The following is a 21,161-nucleotide window of genomic DNA, read 5'->3' as shown; positions in this document are numbered from 1 at the left end:
ACTGAGTTCCCTGAGTCCACGCTTCAGGAACCAGGAGTCCTCACTCCGGGCACTGCCACAGCTGAGTGACCCACCGAGAACTGCTACGGCTTCCCCATGACGTCAGAAGGAAAAGAAATGGAGAGAGAGAAAGATAAAAAAAGGAGTGGATGGACTCAGGAAACCAAACACTACCCACTGTGCTGGCGCTACCATCTTTATCTACTTAACAATTTACTCATAAGTAGTCAAGCCCCGCACCATTTTCACGAGTTTAGTTCAATGCATTGGATGAACAGTAAATTTCCTCTGACCTGATCTTAACTACCTCATCTTAGTTCACTAGCCTACATTCCCAATATTCCTCTAACTAACTGCTAAACAGGAAAGGGAGACAACAAGACAGCATTGGGAATCAACCAGACACCTCCAAACTTTCCAAAGGTCTAAACAATACTATGGGATATAAAATGAAGCAGAACAAGATAACAGACATAGACACGTCCCTCCCTGATGTGCTCAGTGCTTTCTGTGTTTGGTTTGAGCAGATACCAGCAGCATGGAGTCACCTGCTGGGACATCCCCGGACTCTTGTGCCCATTGTCACCACTGAGTGGATCAGTCTTCCTGATAGTCATCCCAAGGAAAACGATAGGTACAGATGGAGTTCCCAGCCAGGCACTCCAATCCTGTGTGGACCAGCTGGCAGAGGTATTCACTGGCATCTTCAATCTCTCCCTCTGACAAGCTGAAGTCCACAGCTGCTTCAAGAAGACCACCATCATCCCATACCTAAGCAAGCAGATGATACATGCATTAGTGACTGCTGCCCAGCGGCTCTCACCTCCGTAATCATGAAGTGCTTCGAGAGGCTGGTCATGACTTATATTAGCTCCAGTTTCCCAGCCTGCCTCAATCCTCTACAATTTGCCTATCCACATAACAGGTCCACAGCGGACGCCATGTCTCTAAGCCCTGCACTCATCCCTGGAACATCTTGACAACAAGGGCACCTATGTCAGATTCCTGCTCATTGACTACAGCTGTGCCCCCATTATCCCACCCAGACTGATCTCAACACTCCATGACCTTGATGTTGGCTCCACCTTCTGCAACTGGATCCTCAGCTCCTGACCAACAGACAGCAATCAGTGAAGATAGGTAACTGTACCTCTTCCACAGCAGCATTCAACACAGGAGCCCAAGGTTGCATCGTCAAACCCCTCTACTGTACTCCCTGTACACCCGTGACTGTGTGCAGCCAAATTACAAACAAACGCCATCTACAAGTTTGCTGATGACGCTACTGTGGTTAGGATGGATATGTAACAACGATGAGTCAGAATACAGAATGGAGATAGAGGACTTGGTGACGTGGTGCAACGAGAACAACCTCTCTCTCAACATCGGCAAAGTTAAAAAACTGATCATTGACTTCAAAAAGAAAGGACAAAAAGACACCCCCATCTACACCAATGGAGCTGAGGTTAAGAGGGTGGACAGCGTCAAGTTCCTTGAAGTGATGATAACCGACAACCTGTCCTGGACTTCTCATGTAGATGGTCAAGAAGGTACAACAATGCCTCTTCTTCCCCAGGCAGCTCAGGAAAGTTGGTATGTCCATAAGGACCCTCACCAACCTTCAAAATACACCAACGGAAGCATACTGTCTGGGTGCATACCAGCCTGGTATGGCAACTGCTATGCCCAGGACAGTAAGAAATTACAGAAGGTTGTGTGCACAGCCCAGACCATCACAGAAACCAACCTTCCATCTATGGGCTCCACATACACGGCCCGTTGCTATGGAAAGCCTACCAACATCATCAAAGACACATGGCACCCAATTAATGATCTCCTCCAACCTCTTCCACCAGGCAGAAGATACAGAAGCCTGAACACACAGGAGCAGTTTATTCCCTGCTGTTATTAGACTGATAAATGGACTCTCTAACCTCAAATAATGCTGACCTTGCTAATGTTAATCTTGCCTTGTGCACACCCTGTGCAGTGTAACCTATATGCTTCTGTCCAAGTTTGTTTCACTCTGTGATCTCTATGTCCTTGCTTACTATGATCTGCCTGTACCGCTCATAAACAAAGCTTCTCACTCTACTGAGGTACGTATTACAATAAATCAAATCAAATTAATCAAATGAAATTCACCAGCTGGTCTGTTGACTCTGAGCAAAAATCATACTTAGGTGTTTTGAGCCAATTTTATACTCATTGTCAGAAATTTGCCTCCAGATGGTTAGCCACCAGCAGTGAAGACTGGTAATTATGGACACTGTGATATTGGGAAAATAAATTTCTAGAACTGGTGGGTGCTGCTTTTGTTGCTGTTTGTGCTTTATTCTTTCATGGAATGTGGATATTGCTGAAAAGATTAGCATCTGTTACTTTCGAACTGAATGGGTTCCTCGGTCATTTCAGAGAACAGGTAAGAGTCGATCACATTGCTGTGGCTCTCAGGTCACATGTAGGCTAGACTAGGTAAGTACAGCAGATTTCATTGTCCAAAGAAAATTTAACAAGTTAGTTTGGGTTTTTATGACAATTGTTGTTAGCTTTGTAGTCACCATAACCAAAACATTAAAAAAATGGTGAATTTGACAAGATAGTGGGCGGCACGGTGGCACAGTGGTTAGCACTGCTGCCTCACAGCGCCAGAGACCCGGGTTCAATTCCCGCCTCAGGCGACTCTCTGTGTGGAGTTTGCACATTCTCCCTGTGTCTGCGTGGGTTTCCTCCGGGTGCTCCGGTTTCCTCCCACAGTCCAAAGATGTGCAGGTCAGGTGAATTGGCCATGCTAAATTGCCCGTAGTGTTAGGTAAGGGGTAGATGTAGATGTAGGGGTATGGGTGGGTTGCGCTTCGGCGGGGCGGTGTGGACTTGTTGGGCTGAAGGGCCTGTTTCCACACTGTAAGTAATCTAAGTAATCTAATCTAATCTAATCTAATCTAAAAATATCGGCAAAGTGTCAAGACCAGCAAGGGTCATTGGGGGGGTGGGGGTGGGGGGGCGCTATCTCTCTCCCTTTGTTCTACCATTCTCTGCAGCTGGCTTCATTAGCTATGCATCCTGCCCCCAGTGAGCTACATTCAGCTGATCAGCAGTAGGAATACCCATCACTTGGAGGACCTCCAGAGATGCCTGGCTCCCATGCCACATGCAAAACGGGTTTTGAGGATGCACCCGGTCAAGCACTGTCAGTCCAGAGCTGCTGAGCACAGTCCCTGTTTGTCAAGAATCTCCCTGGAGATGTCGGACAGCAGCAAGTTAGCTCTTCACTCTGGAGACAGAGAGAGAGAGAGATCTCAGCATCCTGATCCTCAACATTCCTGAGTATAAAGGAAAGCCTTCTTCTTTCCTCAAGGCTGTCAGAGGATCCTATCAAAGTGGTCCCAGGTTGTCACATGTAGTAATGCCATGGCACAGACTGGAGGAATGCCGCTAGAAGCATTCTGCCAGCGTACCCACTACTATTTTCTCTCTGCTCCCTTGCACACGCTCTATCTCTGTTACGGCACACCCCCTCCCACTAAGGCTCACGGTTTACCGCTCACAATATCACCTGCAATTTGTTCCCTTACCTGCTTTCACCACCCACACTGCCCAAAACCTCAGATGACTAGTCCTGCATCCCCTCTGTATTGTTTACCCACTCGCTCAGGGAACCCAGCATGGACCAACACTAAATGTCATCTCATTCAATCCTTCTCTCTGTCTCATTCCAAGAGAAAATGCCCTACAATAGGGTAGAAAGAGCCAAGAAAGGTAATGGGTACCAACTCACCCACGACACAAACTGGATCCTTACCATAGCAGGAACACCACTTATGATAACGCTGAAACCTTCATGTCCTCAAGCTACTAAATAACAATGATTGACCACTGAGGTGTTGCTGTCACATTAATGCCGCTGTGAATGTACTGTTAACATGACTGGCCATCGCCTCCTATTTCACAACTCATTCTCCCTTCTGTGGCCTGCAGGTATGAGGGGCATTTGCACGGTGTGTGCCCTCAAGAGAGCAGCCACGCAAGGCATCTCCTCCTCTACCTCTGAGGAAGAAGCTGCAGATCCATTAATGCTTCCTCCTGCATTGTCCCCCAGCTCAGATTCTGATACCTAAGCAGGTGATTGCAAGCAATGTCTTGTCTCTGCAATTGGTTGAGGGAGAGATACCAAAAAAACTGTTGGCACTTGGAAGACCACCAGAGATGGACACCTGCTCAGTCCCAAGCAAGAGGTCTTTTCGTGGTGTCAGCTATTACTAACTCCATCCAAATACACAGATAGACGTGGAAAGATTTGTCAGAGACACCAGGCAAAATGACTTAAAGTGGTCAGACTCCACCAATGCTGCTTTTACCATTCTGCCATGACAGGTTGGTAGCTGCCTTGGATAGTTGAGTCCAGAACACCCAGAGCTTGCCGGATATGTGTGCCAAGATTGTACTCCATCAATCTAGCCATTAGTGCACAGCTTCAAGTGCAAGACAGCAGGGGTCGAAGGACCTTGACCTCATTCCAGCCATCCTTCCCTCACAAGGAGACAGAGTGGTGCCCACTGGAGGAGGAACTTCACCCGAGTGTCCTCCAAGAAAAACTTCTCAAGATGTACCCAAGAATTCACTTCCATCCTGCCTGCCACCCTCAACTTTGTGCCAGTTCAAGTTGAGCAGAATGGGCCATCGACTGGGCAGGATGCATTCTGCACACTTGGACCGTTTAGCCACAATGCCCCCACCCAAAAATCCATGGCCAGAAAGTTCCACTATGGGGCAAGCTTCCTCTACTCTGGTTGTAGATCCCAGGACAGCACTGAGATGTAGTGGAAGGAAAAGGAAGGGAAGGTTGCTAGCATGGATCACGCTTCATCATAAATATAATATTACGCTAATGAAGCTATGCTTACTTCTCATCGTCAACTGTGTGAGAGGACATCATTTTAGCTGCACTGCACAAAGTGAAGGTGAAGAGTCTAGACATCCTTAGCATCACACAATGAAAGCTCTCATTCATTTGTAACCTCAAATTTTATTAAATGGCACATGAACCGTACAGAAAGATCAAAATGTTAAGTTATACAGGGGATACTGGCCTCAGCAGTATTAAAGCATTGAGTCATCCCACAAAGAATCCTGCATTGCTTTGGCCAATGCTGCTGTGCTGTGGGGTGCAGAAGGTATCATTCCATCTGAAGAACCTGCTAATCATTGCAAAGACGTGGCTCTCAATGATCACTGTCATTCATCCTATCATCTTCCAGGTGTTAGGGGCAGAGATTCCAAGGATCCATTGGCATCCTCTGTCAAAATGAAGCCCCAGATATGACTTTAATGGGAATCTGACGCAGAAGGGCTATGCTATGTTTCTGGGTGGGCCCACTGGAAGAGGGTGTTGCATTGCAGATACGCTGGACAGCATGATGAATACAGACCATGTGCAGAGGGGTGGGAATAGTTTAGAATGGTATGTTGGTCATCAAAAACATGGTAGACCAATGGGCTGTTCTGTTCAATGCTCTGTGTTCTATGATCTGGTTTTCTGGCCTCCTATTCTGGGTAGAGTATAGTTCCAATATTCCCCTTTCTCAACTGCACTGCATTCTATACAATGTAGCTTTCCTTTATCTTCACCACATCACAAAGGCCACTAAAGTCCATGGTAGAGACTTTCATTCAACATCATCTGGAGGTTGATGCTGGTCAGCTGGATTTGTAGGTGTATGTGTCCCTCATCCATTTGTGCAGCAGCTCCTAATTTAGCTGACACAGAGGTGACCACAGCTTCTGTGCCTGGATCCATGAGGGATGGTTCCAATATGCCTATGTGGGCCATATCAAAAACAAAACAGCACCTTAATAACATGTCCATTCAGCAGTCACAGTCATACACAAATAACGTTTGACCAGTGTCCTTCAAATGCTGGGAATTGGAGCTCGGAGCTCCTTGCCAAGGAGGTCAGTGAGATGCCGACATGTAGGGATTGTACATCGGTGCCCGGATTCTGACTTCTATTCCTGAATTCTGTTGGCTTTGGTGCAAATACTGTAGGAGATTCCACATAGGGCAGCTTAATGAGGAGCCTCTACCTCCACCCCCAATCTCCCATTACTCAGGAAAGGCAGTAAATTGCAAATGGGATAAGGATATGGCTGTCTTCTGATCCAAGGTGTGATATGAGTAGTTCCTGAATCTTATGCATTACAGTGCGACTCACAACCGAGGTAACATCCCAAATTTCCATATCCACGTCCTGCTCATGCTCCCTATCAACTCTGCCAATTTTGATCTTCCTCACGTTCTAACCCAACCCTGTGTATTTAACTAAAATGAAGAAATGCGGACGATTGAGATCTGAAACGAAGGTAGAAAGTGCTGGAGAAACTCAGCAGGTCTGGCAACATCTGTGAAGCGAGAAATAGAGTTAACTTTTCAAGTCTGGTGAAGGTTCTGAGGAAGGGTGATTGGACTCAAAATGTCAACTCTGCTTTCTCTTCACAGATGCTTCATGCATCTGCTGCGTTTCTGAAGCTCCTTCTGCTTTGGTTTCTGTTTATTTAACTGTTCCCCTCCCCATTTTATCCCCATGAGTCCCGGGATACTGTGTATTCGTGCCAGACATAGTAGTCACCTATTGAAGCCAGGTTGGTGCTGACCCTCTCCAAAGCCCCTTTCCCTGTCATGTTGTATTGTCTCCATCCCCCTTGTATGTTGAGCTTTCCTCATTCACACTTATTATTTCCTCCACATCCTAACATGCTCCCTTCAGTCCTTATAATTGACTTAGTCAGCTTTCCTACCAATGGTTAGAGAGAAAAAAAAACTGCAGATGCTGGAATCCAAAGTAATTGGAAGAACATAGCAATCCAGGCAGCCTCAAGAGGTGGAGTTGTCAATGTTTCAGATGTAACCCTTCTTCAGGACTGAGGGTGGGTGTAAGGGGAGCTGCAGATAAAAGGGGTGGGAGGGTGCAGGATGGTGAGATAGGGCTAGGTGAAGACATGTAGAGGGTATGACCTGACTGATCAATGAGAGGAGGAATCCGGTTGGTAGATGGAAGGAAGGGGCAGGGGGAAGGTACTGGGAAGGGAGTCGGGATGGTAAAGGAGGTTATTTGAAATTGAAGAACTCAGTGTAGAGTCCTCTGGGCCATAGGCTGCCCAGATGGAAGATGATGTGTTGTTCCTCCAATTTACAGTCTGATCCTCTGTGGCAATGGAGGAGGCCAAGGATGGTCATGTCGGAAAGGGAGTGGGAAAGGGAATTGAAATGGGCGGTGACTATGGGCCGTCAGGCTCAGCAACATTACAATGAAAGGTGCTAGTGTACTGTAAAGTGCAGCACCGCAGAGCTTTATTGTAATGGGTTGGAGATAAGTCACAATGAAGCCAAGAAGCTGGCACATGTCTGATGTCAACCTTCACTGGAGAGAGCGAAAGAAAGAGAGAGAGAGAAAGAGAGAGAGAGAGGTGTGGGTGGTCAGTGCCTATGAAGTGTGATACTGGAAAAGCGCAGCAGGTCAGGCAGCATCCAAGGAACAGGAGAATCGACGTTTTGGGCATAATCAGATTCCTGAAGAAGGGCTTATGCCCGAAACGTTGATTCTCCTGTTCCTTGGATGCTGCCTGACCTGCTGCGCTTTTCCAGCAACACATTTTCAGCTCTGATCTCTGGCATCTGCAGTCCTCACTTTCACCTATGAAGCGTGGCCTGAGTTGGTGACTGGTGTCCAAGATGGAGACTGGGACGAGCAGGCAGTGAGCTGGAGTTGCTCGCTCTGACTTCCATGTCAGCAATTGTCACTGTCTCGTTTCTCTCTGGCGGGTGGGACAAATGAAAATGCATTTCAGTGAACTACTAATAACATGCTAATGGCCCCCTTGCCACTCACTAGCAAGATTTTGACCTCACAGTTCAAACACATAATTCCAGAATCAAACTTTATTTTCCTTGACATCGATGATTTCATTTGTTCTTACCACATTTTCCCAACTGACTCACCAAACTATTGAAGGGTTGTGGAGATTCTTTCAATTTGAGAGATGAATTGACTACAAATTCCACTAGCTGCTGTGATATCCCCAGAGGATTAATGACAGTTTCTGAGTTACGAGTCTAACGATCTCGCTGTTTCCCCACCAGTATCACCCCCACAGTATTTATTACAGTGGGTTTTCGTGTCCAAAGAGCGAGAATTTGAACTAATGCTTTGGTTGTACTCCCAGGCATCCGTGTGCCCTGTGAGGTGGGAAGAGATTTCGCATCTCCGGTCTCTCTCCAGGTTTGCTTTGCTTTAAGCTTGGAAAGCAAGTGTTTCCTGGGAACAAAGCTGTGGAAAATCATGCCTTATATTTGTAACATGTAAGGGGTTGTCGAGATTTCATTCTGCATCTTTGTGGCACTAATACGTGCACAGTGCCAAATGATGTGTTGTTTATTTTATTATCATTGTGGGCAGCATCTGATTCCTGCCAATCTATTGGGAAAGGCATCTGTGATCCAAAGGCAAGTAGGCATCTGTTTTTTTGTTTTTTTTACCAGCAGCTCAGTGCATGACTAATCCCTGGTGTTCCAGTGGATGAATCTCAACCTGATATTCAGTGGCACTATCCCACAAGCTAATTGGTCTTGGGCAGACCAATTTCACGCTGGCACTGCTGGAGTGAGAATACTTCTGCTTTCACCAGTGGAATCAGTGAAAGGGATACAATCTGTGCTCCCTGGCAAGAAGCCTTACATAGCAACCTCTGAGCTTAGAGACCTGGATCTGTGAAAGCTCCCAGATAACGCCGCCAATTCCTGAAGAAGCTGAATTCTCATTTATCCTGTCAGGTTTATAGTCAGTGCTGTAACATAATTTTTGTGACTTTCATAATAAACTGAACAATGGGGAGGCAGCTGATATATAGGGATTGGCAACATTACAGGAACGCTGCAATGAACATGTAAGTAACAGCTCTTTGTGCTGTTGGCCATGACTAGGTCTGTTATGTCCAATCTGGAGGGTATCAGGCCTCAGGCTTCAGTCTATTACACAGCTCTGTTCTCTCTGCAAACATCCAGCGAGGATGCCCGTAGAGATCCATGGGAGGACCTGCCAAAGGTCAGCCCAGGTAGTGCCATCATCTTGGAGACCTGGCTAGTTCCCTCATCCAACTGTCAAGGAGCAAGTCCTTGGGATGACCACACAGTTTGTCAGGGCATTCTGGGATGTCTTGAGCAATGACTATGTGTGGGGTTCCTGGAGGAACATTTCATGGCCAGACAGCTCTCCCAATGTTGATGTAGGGCAGCAATCATCCTGATTTCTCCAGAAGCAGAATATTTCACATATTAAAGAGCTCGCATCTGATTTACCTCCCTAGGATGACTAGAAGACCTTCGCCAAGGGGTTGGGAATCCCATAAAAGCAAAGACAGAAAGTGCTGAAGAAACTCAACTGTTCTGGAATCATCTGTGGGAAGAAAGCGGAGACAACATTTTGGATCCAGTGATTTCATCAGAGTCACCAGACTCAAAACGTTAATTCTTTTCCCACATTTGCTGCCGCACCTGCTAAGTTTCTCCAACAATGTCTGTTTATGTGTCAGATCCCCAGCATCGGCCATTTTTATTTTTCATTACCATGTTGGTGAACCATTTTGGATCCACGCTGAGCTATGTAATGACAGGATCAGGATATGGCACAGTCTATTTAGGAGTCAGAGGAGGAGAAATTTCTCCACCCAGAGGATGGTGAGCCTGCGGAAGCCTCTGTCACAGAAAGTGGTTGAGCCCAACATGTTGAATGTTTGTAAGAAGTGTGCTTAGGGCTAAAAGGATCAAAAGATATGGGGAGAAATCGAGAACAGGGAATCAAGTTCATGATCACATTGAATGGTAGCATGCTCAAAGGGCTGAATGGCCCACTCCTCGTCCTATTTTCTATGTTTCTATCTACCCTGCTCTAGATGGTCTGAAGCTGGAAGATGCACAATCGTATCACCATCCCGTTGGGGCATAATCCAACTTTCTCAAGGACTGGAATGTTTAGAAACTTTTTAGTTAGGCAAACATATTGGACCGAACTGACTCAGCTACAGTTTGTTGGCTGGATCTGACTTCTATACGCCATGGCAGATTTTATCATTAAAGTTAGGGGGTCCCTGAACAGAGAGGTGTGCATCAGGGAAGCCCATTGTCTGCTCGACTGCATTCCATCTGAGAGAAGCCTTTCCTGTAGCCTTTGTGGATGAGGGATAGGCCTTTTTTCTTTGGGACGGGTGCGAGGATGGTCTTTTTAGCTTACGGCAATGATGTGCTTCATCACGTTCACCCATTTAGCTGACCCGCAGAGGATAAATGACAGGAAGTGTACCAGGCCAGGCCTTCTGCCAGGAGATTGACTGTAACAAATATTCTCGACTCCTGGCCAGTTCTGTGGTGTGTGGATTCCTCACTGGTGGAGTTACGGACCAACACCCATCTCCTCTATCCAGGAATTTACCTTGGTCTGGCTGAGGAGGTCTGGCTGGAGCTGGAGGCCAAAGTTTCAGCTTGGGTAGGACTGCTCTGAATGATATCTTACAGGAGCCAAGCGCTGGTCAGAAACCAGCTGGAGGCCTCCATGCTGCGTTACTGTCTAGTCCCTTTGAACCTCCCTCTTGACACAAAAATCCAGAAGATGGTATTGTCTTGCGAGGAGAAGATGCATTGGGTCACTGAAGTTCTGAGTCACACCGTTGAGGAGGATAGTCAGTGGCTGGTGTACCTCTGCACATTTCCCTTCCGACCCTGCAGCAATGTCTTTACATACAGCCTCCACCAGATGGCAATCTACTTCTCCCTCCGGATGCACAGTCGAATTGATAAGACACAGCTCCCGTTGGGGACAGTCCTCAGGGGCTCTCTGTCTTTTACCAGGATTTAGTCAATGTCTGGAACATGGCTTACTCATGCTAGATCTTCCCAACATCAGGAATAGTGGCTTCTATCAGAGAGCCATTGCTCAGGAATCCACATCTCCACCACATGGCTGTGGGGTGACCAGAAAATCTGGGTGGCAGAGGCCTTGGCTAGATGTTGCTGCTAAACTGGTTCATTGGTGGTCAGACCAATTCTTTGTACTGCTGGAGACTAGTGTACATTGATCGTTGGAGGTTACACCCTCCATTTTATTAGTTCAGAAACCTATTGTTAACCTTTGTTTGCATCATCAGAGCCAAGTTTTGCTAATCCTTGGGAATGTGGTGCAGAGGGGAATGGGGAAGTCAGAGGACCTTTGGTACGCATGCTTTCAGTATTCAGACCTTCGAGGTGGGACATCTGTTGAGATTGTACAGGACATTGGTGATGCCTCTTCTGGAATACTATGTCCAGTTCTGCTCACCCTGTTATAGGAAAGATGTCATAAGCTGGAGAGGGTTCAAAAGAGAATTACCAGGATGTTGCAGGGAATGGAGGGTTTGAGTTATAAAAATAGGCTGGAAGGGCTAGGACATTTTTCACTGGAGCGTAGTTGGCTGAGGGGTGACCATATAAAGAGATTTATAAAATCATGAAGGGAATAGCAAAGGTGTTTTCCCCAGTTTGGGGGAATTCAAAACTAAGGTGAATATCTTGAGAGGAGAAAGATTTAATGCAGAGAGTGGTTCATGTCTCGAATGAGGAAGTGATGGATGCAAGTACAGTTACAACATTTAAAAGACATTTTGATAAGTACATGAAAAAGAAATGTTTGGAGGGATATGGGTCAAGTGCAGGCAGGTGGGGCTAGTTTAGTTTGGGAACACGGTCAGCACAGACTGGTTGGATCATGCTCTATGACTCCATGACCTCTTTATGCGCCAATTCCTGGGCCTAGCTAAAAGAATCATCAAGTCATTTGGTGTAGGCATTGGGCAGTGGAGGGGGTTATAATTCCTACCTGCCCGCTCCTCTCTGTGATTCTGTATGAGGCCGGTGATCCTTGGAGAGGCTGTACACAGTGATGCCAGTAATCTTAAAGCTTCTCAGTGAGAGCTAGGCACCTTGCAGGCTGGAACTGTACTATCTTGCCCTCCAACATTACTTTGATTTAATTCACCCAGCATCCCAGCTGGTTTTCACTCTTTTTTGAGCCTTTTTGGTATTGTCACACTGCCTTTGTGGGTCTTATTTGTTAATTGTAAACTGGCCTACTTGTTAATTTGATGGTAGGTTACTTTAGATCAAAAAAAAATTAAGTAACTTGAAATGGAAGCAACAGTGTACAAAGAAAGCGTGAGGGCACCTTCTAACTTCAGTGCCATCAATGAAATCAGACTTTAAACTTTGCTGATCTCATGTGAGTGACAGAGTCATTGCTGCATTCATGAGGGCAATTTTGTTTCTGATTACTCTAGTGGCTCCATGAAACAACAGTAGGCCTCTTTTTTGTAATATAGCAATGGAAATTATTGACCCACTTCAGGACTTGTCTGTTAAATCTGTCTGCTCAGAGTGCAGAGGAGCCAGGTACAACCCAGTCAAACTTAACGTGATTCATAGCCAACATAGCAGTGAGCCTTATGTAAAGTGATGGTTTCACTAATAATTAACTAAGTGCTGACAGTCTCCATATTAACCCTCACAGTCTGTGATAAACTGAGCAGAGTGCTGATATCATCCTGTTTTCAGACATCTGAAATAAAACTTGCAGGCATAAAGCAGTCGTGGTTTCCGAAATAGTGCTGTCAAATTGAGTAAAGCCTTGGTTAGGTGTTTGGAGCAGAAATGTCTATGTTTGAAAAGTGTTAACACATGTTGAGAATTGACAAGGTTTGACAAGACAGTAACTGGCTCAGCCTAGGCTCAGTCTCTCAGCCTCGGCACGGATGAGACGAGGCATTCTCCTGGCCTGGTATCGACCCCCACCTGGTGTGGGGGTCCCTCAGCCTGACGTGATGATGTCTCATCCTGGTGTGATGGTCTCCTGACCTGGCGTGGCGATGTCTCAGCCTGGTGTGGGAGTCTCCTGACCTGGTGTGGCAATGTCTCAGCCTGGCGTGGGGGTCTCCTGACCTGGTGGGCAGTTTCTCAGCCTGGCATTCTGTTACGTTGTACAATGTAATGGTCTCCCGGCCTGTCATGGTGGTCTCTCAGCTCGGTGTGGTGGTCTCTTGGCCCGAGGTGGCCTCAGTATGGATTTCCGCCCTTGAAGTGATTGCAGATTGGTTTCCGCCATCGAGATGTAGCTTGAGGTGAAGCCTAGCATAGTCTGGAGTCAAGGTGCCAGTGTGGTCTGGGTTGGAAAGACCACTGTTCTGAATTTCTTACTACTTTATTTTCTCGTTTATCCCTACGATCTACAATGCTGAACTTTTTGCTTCTTTATTTTCCCTAAACACTTATACAAAAAAATCTTACCTCGGTACCTTATATTGTATGTAGCGAATTGTAAACTTCTCACTGTGCTCATGTGAGTAGATGTGAATAAAGCTAATTCAATTCAATTCAAGCAAGAATATTCAGTGGGATTAAGATGTAGATTCATTTGGAAGAATGCAAACACAGCTGAGTCCAGAACATTGGAGGGTAAATATCTATCCCCACGCACTCCAGATAATGAAAAGTTACTGAAGAAAGCTTAAAGAAGACTAACACTCTCTAACCAGGCTTTTTCAAATAATGGCTCCAGTATATAGTTGAATTCTAGGGTGAAATTGTAGCATTCATGTCAATGTGTCAGAAGGATTCGGTTCAAGTCCCACTTGCCCAGATGTGTATGAAAATATGAATAGGGTAATTCAATATACTTTTAGGGTTTTTGTGTCACTGTGGTAGTGTCTCTACCGTTGATGCAGAAGGCCAAGGCACACATCCCACATTGATTTAAAACATCGATAATTTGATGCCTAAAACAAATGTTTTTGGACTGTAATCTACTGCTGGTTTTACAGCTTGTCCATCACTCAAATTAAATTGTGGAATATACTGGTAAAAAAATCTTGTGCTTTAGTCAGTCAAGAACTACCAACGTGAAGGTGATTGCTCAAACATGATTGTTGGTATTTGAATGCTTCTTATTTCAAATAATTTTTTGTTAATGTCAAGTATGCATCCATTGTAGAATTTCACATGTTTATCTCGATGAGACTCATCCTCACTGTCCTCAAAACATACTGGTGTGCTCACTGACAAACATCTCAAATTCAGCAAACTGGAAGAACTAAGATATTGAGTCTGGTCAAATCTGCTCTGCCATCTGATAAGATCATGGTTCATCTGTTAATGGACTCACCTCAATTTTCCTGCCTGACCCTGATACCCTTTGACTCCTTTGATTAGTCAGAAAAGTGAACTTGTATTGGGTTAAGCAGGAGAGTGGAGGAAACAAGGAAAAATGCCATTGTATATGGTTAGAGTTATTGCTCATCTAAATGCATTGTCTTTTAGGCTCCTTACATTTGTAGCCAGGCTTATTAAACAAGTTCACTTCCATAAGGCTTCAGGTTGACGTTTTTTGCTGCATACTGGAATTGTGACCAACTGCAAATCTGGAATAATTTAATCATCATTATTGTTATGGACTAGGCCAGACCACTCAAAACATTCTTAAGCAGGCAGCCCGAGACTTTGGTAAGTGTACAGTGAAAATTACCTGGAGTATGTTAGCTAGGTTGAATACTAGATTTTAAAAGAGACAAAAAAATTATTCACAAAATTACACAATGAACAGAATAAAGAACCCCTACAGAACTCAATCTATCCAACTAGACATAATTATGCTGTTCCTGAATACACACATCTGTCCCAATAAGCAAACTCCCTTTAAAAACCAGTATAAATGAAGCACATGCTTACAGGTTGAAGTTGAATGCATAAAGAGAGAGAATTTCCACACAGCTCCCTGTTGAACTTCCCAGTTCTGAACTAAAAACTGCTCGGCTCAGTTAGCTAGACAGCTGACCACTCCTCTCTCCTTATACAGGTCACTTCTAAACCTTGGCCACTTTGGCCTGAAGTCTCATCTCATATAAACAAAAGGTCTCTCAAAAGCCTTTTCATCTCTGTACCAAACCAGACTGATCAGAATGCGGCCCAGTTTATTGCCCTCTGAGAAAAAAATCAAAGACAGAGTATCCTTGAGCCATGGAACAGCTTTAAGAAAAAAAGACTAACTTCGTGAAACCAGCTTGAGAGTGTTTGTTCACAGCATTAAGAGACTTGTGATTGGTAATGACAGTTGAGTTTCTTACTCTTGCATGAGTATGCCTTAAAATAAGCTGATGTTTTACCATCCCTGATACTGTGAACATGCTATATCTCATGCTCAGGAAAAGGTTTACCTACTAATGGATTGATGAAGTCAGCTTCTTTAAATTGCACACCTTTGCAAAGAAATTCTTTCTTAAGCACTTCCTTCCTTGAGCTGGGCATGGTGTTCTAAACTGACGAGTGCCCCCACAATTGGGGCACAATCTTACGGCTCTCAGACTATGGCAGGGCACACGTTAAAGAGCCTACAAAGGTATTTTTGTCCATAACTGTTGCACTTGAGCTGGCTGGACATGCTGTGTCTGTAACTTTGAGTCTGAAGATGCCATTCTGAGTGATCTCTTCAAAATAACCAATTTAATTTCAATTGCCAAAGCCATGCCTTCTTCCAAGGTTAAAAAGAAATGTTTCCTAATGCATGGAATAAAGGTTTCTTAATTAAATGGATGACAAATTAGTTTGCTGGTTAGTGTGCCAAATTTACAGTTGGAACTACAACAAAACTGGCAATCATTAGTTTGTGGGTTCATCATTTCCAACGGCAAGTATATTGTTTGATCATCACTTTTTTTTGGCCCAAGTTAACTTTCAAGAGCACATGCCATTATATCTAAAGGAGATGTGTCATCTGTGAAATGCTTGAACGCTCGCTCACCTTCTGCCCCAAGATAATGGGGCAATTGTCACTTGATTCACTGATTCCTGTGGACCCGTAGTGAGCAAGTGTGTCATGGGCCCTCCAATCCATTGATCTCATGACAGAGGTGGATCTTCCAGCGAAAAAAGGAAAGCTTCTTGATTCTCCATGCACTTAGGCAACAAAACAATCAACATAATCAAGACCCCTCCCACCCCAGTTAGATGCTGCTCCACCCTTATCTGTCAGACTGAAGATATAAAAGTTTGAATACATGAACGAATAGATTCAAGAACAGCTTCATTCCTGCTACAATTAGACTTTTCAAAAGACCTCTCAACTGTTAATCCTGATCTCTCTCTCTCTCTCTGCACCTTCTCGATGGTTGTAACACTGCATTTTGAACTGTTCTTCTACCCTGATGCACTTTATATAGTACAATCTGCCTGTAAAGCACATAAAACAACACTTTTCACTGTATCTCGGTACATGTGACTTTAATAAATCACTCAATCGGTTATTGTATTTGGTGACTCAGGGGTGTGTAAACATTCTCTCCCCAGATTCATTGTTCGAACAGGTCATTATTACAAAATATTTTTCAAAATATCGGCCCCACAAGCCTCCAGCTTGCGTTCAGTTATGCTTTCTCCCTAACCACACCCACAGACTTGACTAATAAGACACAGCACAGAGACCAGTCAACAATCACACACAATCAAACGTGCCACCAAAAATGTATGTTTCTTCATTTATGTTGACATTGATGTCTGCTTGTGCTGGCGCCACATCAGTTAAAAACAAAACCAAGTAATCTAATCTAATCTAAAACCAAGTGACAACAGCCAAAATTGCTGTAGAAACCTGGCAGGTCTAGCAACATCTGTGGAGAGAAAGCATAGTTAACATTTTGGGTCCAATGACCCTTCTTCAGGACTGTAACCAGGTAAGCTATGCAATGACCAAATGATCTGCTCTCTTAAAGACCATAAGATATATGAATAGAAATTAGGCCATTCAGCCCATCAAATCTGCTGCGCCATTCAATCATGGCTGATAAAACTCACAAGGGGAGTTTAGATTAGAGTGGTGCTAGAAATGCAGAGTAGGTCAGGCAGCATCCAAGGAGCAGGATAATCGATGTTTCAGGCAAAAGCCCTTTATAACTCACAACCCCATTCTCCCACTTTCTCCCCGTAAGCGTTGATGTCCTTGATAATCAGGAACTGATCTATCTCAGTCTTTGAGTATACTCAATGACCTGGCCTCCACAGCCTTCTGTGGCAGTGAATTCCACAGATTCCCCACTCTCTGGCTGAAGAAGTTTCTCCTTATCTCTGTTCTAAAAGGTCTTCCCTTTACTCTAAGGCTATTCCCTCAGGTCCTAGTCTCTCCTACCAATGGAAACATTTCCCCACTATCCACTCTGTCAGGCCATTCAGTACTCTGTATGTTTCAATTAACTTTGTCCTTAACCTTCTAAATTCTATTTAGTATAAACCCAGAGTCCTCAAACATTGCTCATATGTTAAGCTATTCATTCCTGGGACCATTCTCGTGAACCCGAGACCATTCTCGTCTTCCATGCTTTGCTGAAATGCCATTTTATTCCAATAAATGAAAGCTGGTAAATGAATATTTGTGATTTTCTGACCTGACACATTCTAATATCTTTTGCTGAGCTATCACCATTTATTATTATGGGACTATATCCTTGGATTCATTCTTTTAGCAGGAGGAAGCACTCAAAGGCAGGAAGGCCTTTTCTTCAACTGGATGTTGATTCCATTTAAATCTATCGGAACTGCACTGATTGCTATAGATTCAAATGCAGCACAGTCATCAGTTTGTTTTAACAAGCTTTCATGCTTTGATTGCTGGCTGGTGATTTTTGTTCTAAATTTGTTGATGTAATGTCTGTGTTCAGATTTGATGGTGCTATTCAGTGAGCTTACTCGGACTGCCCATTTTTATACATTATGCAGTTTGGTGGTATGTAATCATCTTGCCACAACACACTCACTGATGGGATTTATTACCATTTTCCACTGTTCTTCTCATTAAATCGTTGATTAAGCAATGGCTGATCTGACGTCCTCTGAATTGCTTTGATTATATAGTGTTGCTGCCAAAAGCTTGTGATTTGTACTCACTCTTGGATGAATCTTTTGCTGATGTATCAGTTGGTAAAGACACAGGATATTCTCACAGTACTTTTCACTGTGGATTTGCCATGTTTTCCTTCTAACTGGTTTCTGTAATCATTGTGGGCAAGTCTAATGTGACAGTGATGGGATGACAGTGATGGGGCCAATCAACCATTTGTTACAAAAACCACTGGAAGTTCATTCCCACGGAATTCCACTTTGATGAGAAATTTTAAACCTGCAGCATCAGTTTTATACCCATGTGACAAGTTAAGAACCCACCCCTATGTGTCCCTTCTCTTGGCAGCAGGCTAATTTTTGTTTGTTTGATTGGATCTGCTAGACTTTACTATCTTTAAAAGTGCCTCATCTTATGATTAGTAACATAATGTGCATGTAATGGGGAGATCCACAGTGCTGAACTGGAGTGAACAAAGTCAGAAGTCACACGACACCAAGTTATAGTCCAACAGGTTCATTCATAATCACAAGCTTTCAGAATTCTGCCCCTTCATCAGGTGAAGTGACTTCTGATTACTAACATGCATTAATAAGTCACTAGTTCATTCACCCTCATTTTCCCTAAACACTCTATGATCTTTAGAAATATATTATCTGGGCAATTCCTGGATCCTTGTGGTGGTTGTAAAAACTCATGAGATGCATTCAAGCAAAAATAGCATAAAGAACAAAGAAAAGGGATAGAAGGCCTCAATAGGTCAAGCAGCATCTGTCGAGAGAAGGAGAGTTAACGTTTCAAATTAACTCCATTATTCTCCACGGTTGCTGCCTTACCTGAGCTGCCAGAGGAAATGGTGGAGGCTGGTACAATTACAGCATTTAAAAGGAATCTGGATGGGTATATGAGCAGCAAGGATTTAGAGGGATATGGGCTGGGTGGCAAATGGGATTAGATTAGGTTAGGATAGCTGGACAGCATGGACAAGTTGGGCCAAAGGACCACCATGCTATACATCCCTATGACTCCACGACTCTACCTGCTGAAATTTTCCAGACTTTTTTGTTCAGATTTCTGACATCTGCAGCATTTTTCTTTTGTAACAGTTGGAACTGGTAACCTCCAGAACAGAAATAAAGCGTATGATCTGTTTGAGTGGCTTGGCTGTCCACTTTTACAAGGCTTGAAATTATCTTGCCACATATTGGCTATGAGTACATAACGCAGAATACTCGAGCATAATATTCATTATTTTAGTGTACCCCTTAATCAATTTAAAGTAGATAACTGAACCAACCTTCATAGTAGCAGAGAGAGGAATTGTTGAAAATGCGTTTCGCATTTGTACCGAGTATCCCACGGCATAACATAAAGGGCATTTTGAGAAATTATTGCTCTGGTGACTGTGTACAAGTAAGACCTCATTTAAGGAGCAGAACTGTATAGGGGTTTGAGTGATGTGGGCTATGGTGGAATCTGTAGCAAGGAATTGAGCAAGGCTTATCATGATGTCAGAAGCCTCTCACATCATTTTTATTTACACTTCGCCGAGTGGTGAGCCATGTTCCTGGGGAGTGAGCAGAGGGTTGTCAATTAAGGAGGAATCATGGCATATTAAATATCTTGAAAATGCCCCAACTTAACTCATTAATATTCCATTTCCTATTTTGCCAAAACAACTGAACAGGCCAGGCAGTGAAAACTCCTGAAGTGAAAATTAGTGTGGGTAGCCAGTGAATTCAGACCGAGGCTTGTTCTGAAAGACCTCTGAGTTTGATCAGCACCAAACAGCATCTCATGTTATGGCCCATCAATATTGGCATCCAACACTTGCCCATCCCACCATAGTACCTCTCCTACCCATTTGCAAGCTCCTTAGGAAGTTCAGGTCTGCATTTTAGGATGCATCAGCAATTAATATCAAAAAGCTGCTGCACGGACACTTTGTGATAAAGGGAGGAAACCAAGCTTGAGGTTCAGGCCATGATCCATTTCTGGGCAGTTCCCTTGCTCTCTTAACCCTTGCTCACTCAGCACCCACCTGCATGCTGACAGCATCCATATCTTGCCATTCAATGCCAGTTATTTTGTGTTGGCACTTCTTGTTGAGACAAAAGCTATCTGTATTGGCATAGCCACAAACACGTGCAACCAGATGGTTTGTTGTGCAGGTGTGATGATACTGCTCCTTTAACAATGTTACATCATCATTGGGTTTTTTCAAAAGGGGTTGTAAAAGGCAGATGTGCCAGCATGGCTACTAGAGACTGCCTAAGTCAACAATTGGGGAGGCCTTTAGGACTTATTTTAAACAGTTTTACAATGAAAGGGGAGTGGCCAGTTCTCCCAGTTCAGGAATCTTTCTAGTTTTGTTTAGTCTTTAGCTGGCAACCTAGAGAAGCAGCAGCAAGAGGTTCCATGCTTTAGCAAATGATGCCTGGTTGATCCCCTCTCTCTCCCCCTCTCTCTCTCTCTCTTTTGCTCTCTCTCGCTATCTCTCTCTCTCTCTTGCTCTCTCTCTCTCTCTGTCATCTCTTCTGTGTTTGAATTTACCTTTGTTTGCCTAGGGTTGTGGTTATGGGATGTGGCAGAAATTGGAGCAGCTCCTTTGATGATTGTGGGGATTGTGCAGTGGGGTTTTTGAATCATTGTTATTCTGAATTCTGTTTTCTTTGCTTGTGTTTGGGTGGTGCGCAAATAAGCTCTGTATACTTGAAGCCAAGTGGTTGGGCCAGTTGCATCATTCCTGGGATATCCACCTTATATCTGCCTGAAACAACGAGAAATATTAGGGTTGGAATTATCTTCTTAAAATGTTTTGAGGGGGTCTGGTCTGGTCCATAACACACATTAGTAGGGTGCTCTTGGGATGAGGGGAGCATTTTGCTGTGTAATGCACTGAAATGTAAGTTTAACACTTACAGCATCTGACTGCCAAGACACTGCACGTCTATCCAAACAATTGGCCCAGTTGGAAAGTGAGTGGGAGCTGTTCCTGAGTCCTGTCATGGGAAGGATGGGGAGAGTGCTGTCAGTCATGGGCACTATCAGCCAGGGGGACAACCCACAGGTAGTCTCAGTAATCTGCTTGGGACACTTGTGGTCAGGGACCTGCCTGAGTACTGTCCGAGGAGTGGGGAACCATCAGTCCTATAGGGGGCGGCAGCAGCTATAGGAGTCACGCACCATCAGTCTGGGAGCTGCAAA

This window comes from Chiloscyllium punctatum, chromosome 12 (genome assembly GCF_047496795.1).
Source record: "Chiloscyllium punctatum isolate Juve2018m chromosome 12, sChiPun1.3, whole genome shotgun sequence".
NCBI lineage: Eukaryota > Metazoa > Chordata > Chondrichthyes > Orectolobiformes > Hemiscylliidae > Chiloscyllium > Chiloscyllium punctatum.
The sequence above is the reverse complement of the archived record's forward strand: the minus strand, read 5'-3'. Positions refer to the sequence as shown.